The sequence below is a fragment of the Macrobrachium rosenbergii genome, chromosome 48, assembly GCF_040412425.1.
Source record: "Macrobrachium rosenbergii isolate ZJJX-2024 chromosome 48, ASM4041242v1, whole genome shotgun sequence".
NCBI classification, from domain to species: Eukaryota; Metazoa; Arthropoda; class Malacostraca; order Decapoda; family Palaemonidae; genus Macrobrachium; species Macrobrachium rosenbergii.
In genome coordinates, this window is record NC_089788.1 from 25,003,975 (window position 1) to 25,011,474 (window position 7,500).

General features: G+C 38.5%; 1 protein-coding gene and 1 long non-coding RNA gene across 3 annotated transcripts in view; one reads left to right on the plus strand and one right to left on the minus strand.

Annotated features, from left to right (window-relative positions):
* Positions 1 to 7,500, plus strand: part of LOC136831291 (glycine receptor subunit alpha-2-like) — an 805,495-nt gene that overhangs the window by 749,576 nt on the left and 48,419 nt on the right. The window lies entirely within an intron of this gene.
* Positions 1 to 7,500, minus strand: part of LOC136831292 (uncharacterized) — a 59,562-nt gene that overhangs the window by 52,039 nt on the left and 23 nt on the right. The window contains exon 1 of the long non-coding RNA XR_010850829.1: positions 7,122 to 7,500. This exon is cut by the window's right edge and continues 23 nt beyond it. This is a non-coding gene — a long non-coding RNA (uncharacterized lncRNA). The remainder of the gene's footprint in view (positions 1 to 7,121) is intronic.

The window sequence follows — 7,500 nt, forward strand, 5'->3', positions numbered from 1 at the left end:
GCGCTCTTTTTATTTCTGTCGTATTCTATTCACGTTCTTTTTTCAGTGATTTGCAGTGGCCTCGTATATCTAAAAACACGCATTTTCGAAAAATTATATCATTCTTACTTTCAATCTTTTCACAAATTTTTAGGGACTCTTCGAAGCTATTGAATATTACGTTTATCATTGATGAAATTAAGAATGCTGTAGGTTATGTATATATATATATATATATATATATATATATATATATATATATATATATATATATATATATATATATATATATATATAATTATATGACCAACCCAGCGTTGCCCGGGAATATTCTGAATGACAGTCGATCATTAACCTTAGAAAGAAGTAACATGTGGTGTGGTTTTGATTAACATGTCCCCGCTAAACTGAAACACCCACCACTATACCTACACATACCCCCAGTTAACTGAAACACTCAACTAAACCTAAACACCCCCATGAATCGAAACAAACCCCCATCAAACCTAAACACATCCCCACTAAACTAAAACACACCCCCACTAAACCTAAACACACCATCCACTAAACTAAACACTGCTCCCACCAAACCAAAACACCCCAAATAAACGTAAACACGCACACCATCCACTAAACAAAAACGCACTCCCCACTAAACCTAAACACACTTCCAGCTAAACCTAAACACACCCCCAGCTAAACCTAAACACACCCCCACTAATCCTAAACATACCCCTGAATCGAAACACACACCCACTAAGTCTAAACAACCCCCACTAAACTTAAACACACCCCCAACTAAACCTAAACACACCCCCACAAAACCTAAACACACCCCCACTAAGCCTAAACAACCCCCACTAAACCTAAACACCCCTGAATCGAAACACACCCCCACTGGACATAAACACACCCCCCATTAAACCAAAATGGACCCCCACTAAACCCAAATACATACACCTCTAAACTTAAACACCAGTCCCACTAAACCTAAACACATCCTCCACTAATCTCAACACACCTCCCACTAGACCTAAATGCACCCTCAATTAAACCTCAAAACATGCCCCACTAAGCCTAAACACACATCACCCACAAAACCTAAACACACCCCTCACTAAACCTAAATGCACCCCCACTATACCTAAAATCACCTCACCCCTAAACCTAAACACACCCCTCACTAAACCAAGATGTACCCCCACTAAACCTAAACACACCCTACTAAAGCTAAACATATCCGCACAAAATCTAAACACAGCCCCACTAAACCTAAACACCCCCTAAATCAAATCACATTCCCACTAAACCTAAACACAGCCCCTACCCTTAATGGAAACACCCCCACTAAACCTAAGCACACCCCCACTAAACTAAAACACACCCCCACTAAATCTAAACACTTTCCCCACGAAACCTAAACACACTCCCACTAAACCAGAACACACACCAACTAAACCTAAAAATGCCAACCACTAAACCTAAACACCCCTCTCACCAAACCTAAACACATCCTCTACTAAACATAAAAACACACCACCCACTAAACCTAAATGCATCTCCCACTAAACCTACACACCCACAACTAAACCTAAACAAACCCCACTAAACCTACACATATCTCTCCACTAAACCTTAACACACCTCCACTAAACCTAAACACATCCCTCCACTAAACCTAAACACATAGCCCCACTAAACCTAAACACATCCACCACTAAACCCAAACACCCCTCTCACCAAACTTAAACACATCCTCCACTAAACATAAACACCCCTCCCACTAGAACTAAATGCACCCTCCACTAAACCTAAACACACACCCCACTAAACCAAAACACACAATAACCACAAAACTTTAACACACACCTCACTAGGCCTAAACCTAAATGCACCCCCACTGTACCTAAACTCACGCCCACTAAACCTAAACACACACACACACCCCACTAAACCTAAATACATTCCTCACTAAACCTGAACTCACCCCCACTAAACCTAAACATACAACCCAACTCAACCTAAACACACCCCTCACTAAACCTAAATGGACCCCATTAAACCTAAACACACACCCCATGCTAAAGCTAAACACACCCCCACCAAATCTAAACACATCCAACTAAACCTAAATACACCCTCACTAAACCTAAACACACCCCCACTAACCTAAGCACATCCCCACACTAAACCTAATACACCCCTTGCTAAACCTAAACACATCCCCACTAAGCCTAAACACACACCCTCACTAAACCTAAACACACTTCCTCTAAACCTAAACACAAACCTTGATACAGAATTAATAATCACGGGAAATAAAAGCATTTTCAATAATATATTTCTATGGTCTCGAGTACATGAAATAAGGTATGATAAACCCGTAGCGTTTATTTACCACATAAGTTACAAAGTGAAGGGGGACGGGGGAAGGGGAAGGGAAAGGGGCTACGAGTTTGAAACCTACCCTTTTGGTCAAATGATGGCCATGTGCCAAATTTTGTCTAGATCAGTCAAGTTCAGATTTCTATAGCGCACAAACATACAAACATTTACTTTTACATATAGACTAGCTGACCAACCCGGCCACAATGACCCTCTAAAATCGTGGCTGAGTATTTTAGCCTAACTCACCCAGCCTAACTTTCAAGTGAAGTTTCTGTAAATGATGATCTGCATTGTGGATTCAAGGCTTTGCAGTGTCAAGTACATCCAGAAAATTGTAGAAAAGTGACCAGTAGATTGCATACACACACACACACACACACACACACACACACACACACATATATATATATATATATATATATATATATATATATATATATATATATATATATATATATAGAATCTAAAGGTCACTTTATCAGATATGTATGTATTTGTAATAGCCACAGTGACCTCCTGGCTTCTTGATTTCTACACATTTTATGAATATGCTTACCAATAAAAGTCTTGGATCCATAATGCAGATCACATATAGAAACTTTACTTGCCAGTTGTGCTGAGTGTAGTTAGGGAAATTCTCAGCCAAGATTTTAAAAGGTTATTGTGGTATGTACAAATATATATACACGCAAACATACACGCATATATATATATATATATATATATATATATATATATATATATATTATATATATATATATATATATATTATATAAAATGACGACATTAAAGCAATATAAACTAAAATACTTTGCTACTATGATGAGGTTGAGTCTAGTCAAACTCTTCTCAAAATATATCTAAATTCGACATGTGCGAGCGTGAGCGGAAATTAATATATTATTTTTCTTTGTGGAGGACTGGTTTAAGTAAGTCTAGCCAACAATCAGCAGTGAATTCGAGTTTCACCACGTTTGTTCCGTCTATTCGGTGTTTAGTACTAGCCCCACGGGGATCAAATTATTACATACACCCATTTCTATTATTATTAATATAACGTGTGGACCACCTAGTATAGAAATGGGTGTATATAATACTATGATCCCAGAAAGGCTAGTACCAGACACTGCGTCCAAGGAGCTTCCGCCATGGGTGGATACAAACCGGGTTGATACCCTTCTGTTCTTCATTTTTGCTCAAGATTATGAGCGCATACGAAAACTTAAGAAAACGAGAAGTTACGAGGTCACTGGGACAATTACAAATGCCCACACACTGTTACACACACACACACACATATGTATATATATATATATATATATATATATATATATATATATATATATATATATATATATATATATATATATTTTAGACATCCTCAAACAAAATCCATCTGTTACTGTTATTGTTGATGACAGATCTAATTTCAACAAAAAAAGATTCAGACTACGAAAAGCGACGAAAATTGGTTGATTGCTTAATTTGATTCTGTAAACTGGCTTGACAACTGCGATGGCTATCATAGCAGCTTGTTAGTTAAACGTCAAGAACTGTCAAGGTATTTGCTCAAAGGTCATCGTGCTTACCTGGGCAACTCTAAACCCTAAATACTTTATAAATCTCAAAAACAACTTGAGTGAAGGATTGATTGGTTGGTCTTTGTAAAATGGCGTCGCTACGACTACGGGCGTCCTCGCAGGATGTATGTATTGCCACTGTCTCCCTTTTTTAAACCTTTAAATAAAATAAAATGGAGAGTAGATCCAGGCTTTACAGCTAACTTAATTGTATTTGGACCAGGTTCTAGTTACAAGACCATCGTTGATGAAGCTTATTTTTTATTTCTCAGGTAATCTTATATAGTCAGGGAATAGCCTTGGGTTCATTTCATTCGAAGTATAATAATCAAGATCTCTTCATATCCTTAAAACAAAGACACTTTTTCAACAGATCTGAAGATCTAATTGTTAACAGGTATATATTTTCAAGTTCTGTATCTGCAAAGCTTCAAGTTGAAATAACGAAGATGCTGATTTAAAACTATGAAAAGCTCTGAACATTAAAAAAAAAGTCGAGTATTATGAACATTCATTTGCTGAAAAAGTAACTGTGGCCTACTGCAATTTCGCAGAACAATGTGTGTGTGTGTGTGTGTGTGTGTGTGTGTGTGTGTGTGTGTGTGTGTGTGTGTGTGTGTGTGTGTGTGTGTGTGTGAGAGAGAGAGAGAGAGAGAGAGAGTTCTAATTTAGGCATTGTACTTTTATTTAACCGAGAAAAAGGTGTTACTTTTCCCTGTATTGAACAAATTTGATTGTTTAGATCTACCGGTCACAAGTTATACGAAGTGATCTGTCGCCCGTCGGGTAAATTCGTATGCATTCTGGATCAGCAGTTACGATTTCCATGCTAAATGATATCCCCAACCTGGCGTCCACCACCACTTCCAGCAACATACGGGTTCCCTACGCTCCGTAGGATTTTACCATGGCTGGCTTATATATGCTTAATGTTTAACTTCCACTAGGCTATTAAATGCCAATTTTTCTTTTATTTTTCAAATTAGAACACTTCTGACTTTCGTAGACTTTGCTGCAAACAAATTCCGTAATATTATGAAATAGGAAAGTCTTACTTAGCAACTTTGCTCAGTATGTGAATTAACAATTCACTATAAATACAAAATTAATTTGTTTAACATCAAGCCGCTTCTCCTGAGAGGGAATGACTTGTGTGAAAAAATACAATGAGTAATGCCACATTCATACCTAAACGGTTGAAGATTGGATGATGTCCCCTTGCAGAGAAATATATATATATATATATATATATATATATATATATATATATATATATATGTGTGTGTGTGTGTGTGTGTGTGTGTGTGTGTGTGTGTGTGTATGTATGTATGTGTATGTATATATTTCATTGTATTATATATTATATAAAATAAATTATAATTTTTTCCGTGTGTAGACGCCAGTCTACGGTTAAACCACCCCGGGACTACTCGCCAACGGCCCCACACACACACACACACACACACACACACACACACTGAGGAAAGTTGCTAATTAGGACTTTCCTATTTCATAATATTACGGAATTTGTTTACAGCAAAGTCTACGAAAGTCAGACGTGTTCTAATTTGAAAAATAAAAGAAAAATTGGCATTTATTTGCCTAGTGGAAGTTAAACATTTTTTAAGCATATATAAGCCTACCAGAGTAAAATTCTACGGAGCGTCGGGAACCGGATGTTGCTGGAACTGGTGGTGGACGCCGGGTTGAGAATATCAGTAGCATGGAAATCGTAATTGCTGATCCAGAGCGAACACGAATTTACCCGACCGGCGACGGCAAATCAAAAAGTGAATTTATTCTGTCTACAATGTAGTTCATCTGTGATATACAAGTAACGCCACTCACAAATTACGCCTCACTGCATTAAAGCCGCGTCTTGGCGGGAAAAGTGCATGATGGGAAATGGCTAGTCCTGACACAAGCCCAATCCTTCTGACAATTTTCATTTTCGTATTTTCTAAATTAATCGATTAAACTCTTTATTTTTGTAACGATGTTTAAACAGGCAATTGATATAACCTTATGGCTTTCTTAAAATACAGGTCTTGATAAGAACGATCTCGGCGCATTCTCCCGCCAAAAGAGCTCAGGAGACAACGGCGGCCACACTCCCTCCCCAGTCCCCACCCCATCACCCACACCTAAGACCACCCCACGGTCTTAACTATGACATTCCTACTTAAGCTAGAAATGGTTTTACTGAGATCAGTACCATTCAGAGTATTAAGAAAAGGGACACTGTAAATAACTATCAAAAAATACAATAAATGACGGATTTATACAGCTGAAACAAGATTTGGCGGCACTTGACCCTTCCTCTGAGCGCCTCATTACGATTACGAACCTTTCGGCTTCTTTTGTGGCATCAATTGTCGATTATTAACGCTCTTCTTATTCTTGATATTATTATCACTGGTATTATAATAACCATCATATTGGCACTGCTAACGAATATCCCAAAACCGGTCAATTATTAGTCTGTGCTTTACGTATTCCTTATCCCATATATGACGAGTTCAGGACGAGGTAATTTTTCGGACGACTCCAGCCAGCCATTTCGGCAGACTCCAGCCAGCCATTTTTGCATGAAAAACCATTTTGAGCTTTTCATGCAAAAATGGCTATGAAATGATGGGGCACTAAAAGAACCTAAAAATACCAACCTAAGGTAATCTAGGGGTGTTTACTGGTTACAATTTTTCCGTATTAGGTATGAAGGGGGGTTGGGGGCCGGAATTGCTTACCTTATAAATCGTAATTTGATTAGTTATTTTTCTCTGTTATTAAGCATTTGCAAAGTTCATGTATTGAGAAGAATTTTTTTGTTTTGATGTGTTTTACCCACGAAAAATATAAATTATGATGTGGGAGGTGGCTGGAGTCTTCCGAAAAATAACCCAGGACGATTAGGCCGTATTATTTTTGGCCGTGACCCTGTTAGGGCCTCACAACTTTAGGCCATATGAAGTTTAGGCCGTAAGACATGGCGGAAGCTCCTTGGGACGCCGTGTTTAGTACTAGCCCCTCGGGGGTCAAAGTATTAGATACACCCATTTCGGCCATTTGCCATTTAAGATGTTACGGCCGAAACGACCAGGACCCCCTATATAAATGACTTGGTGCATCTAAATGCTATCCAACATGCCAAATTCAGTGTCAGGTTTTTCTTACCGTCAAGTATTCATCCTGCAGGACTCCATAGACGGCAAAATATGTCTTTGGAGTTGTTGAGGAAGGACTCTGCTTGGGTATACTAGCACTACACTGAAGGGAAGTGTTAGCCTAGGCCTATGGAACACAGTTGTTACAAACCAGTGGGTTGGTCCAAGTTCTGCACCAACAGTTATGGTGCCTGTAACATAGCCTATGTCTTCCCATTTCCTTCATTTTCAGTAACCAGTCAGTAGAACAACATTCTCACTTAATTTTCATTCTCACCCTCGTTTTTATAGCACTCAGAAATAAAGTATACGAGGTGTTCGCCAACAGCCATGACACAGTACGTTATCATCCTACCATTGGTGGGCGGGGACTGGGGAGGGATCAGAGG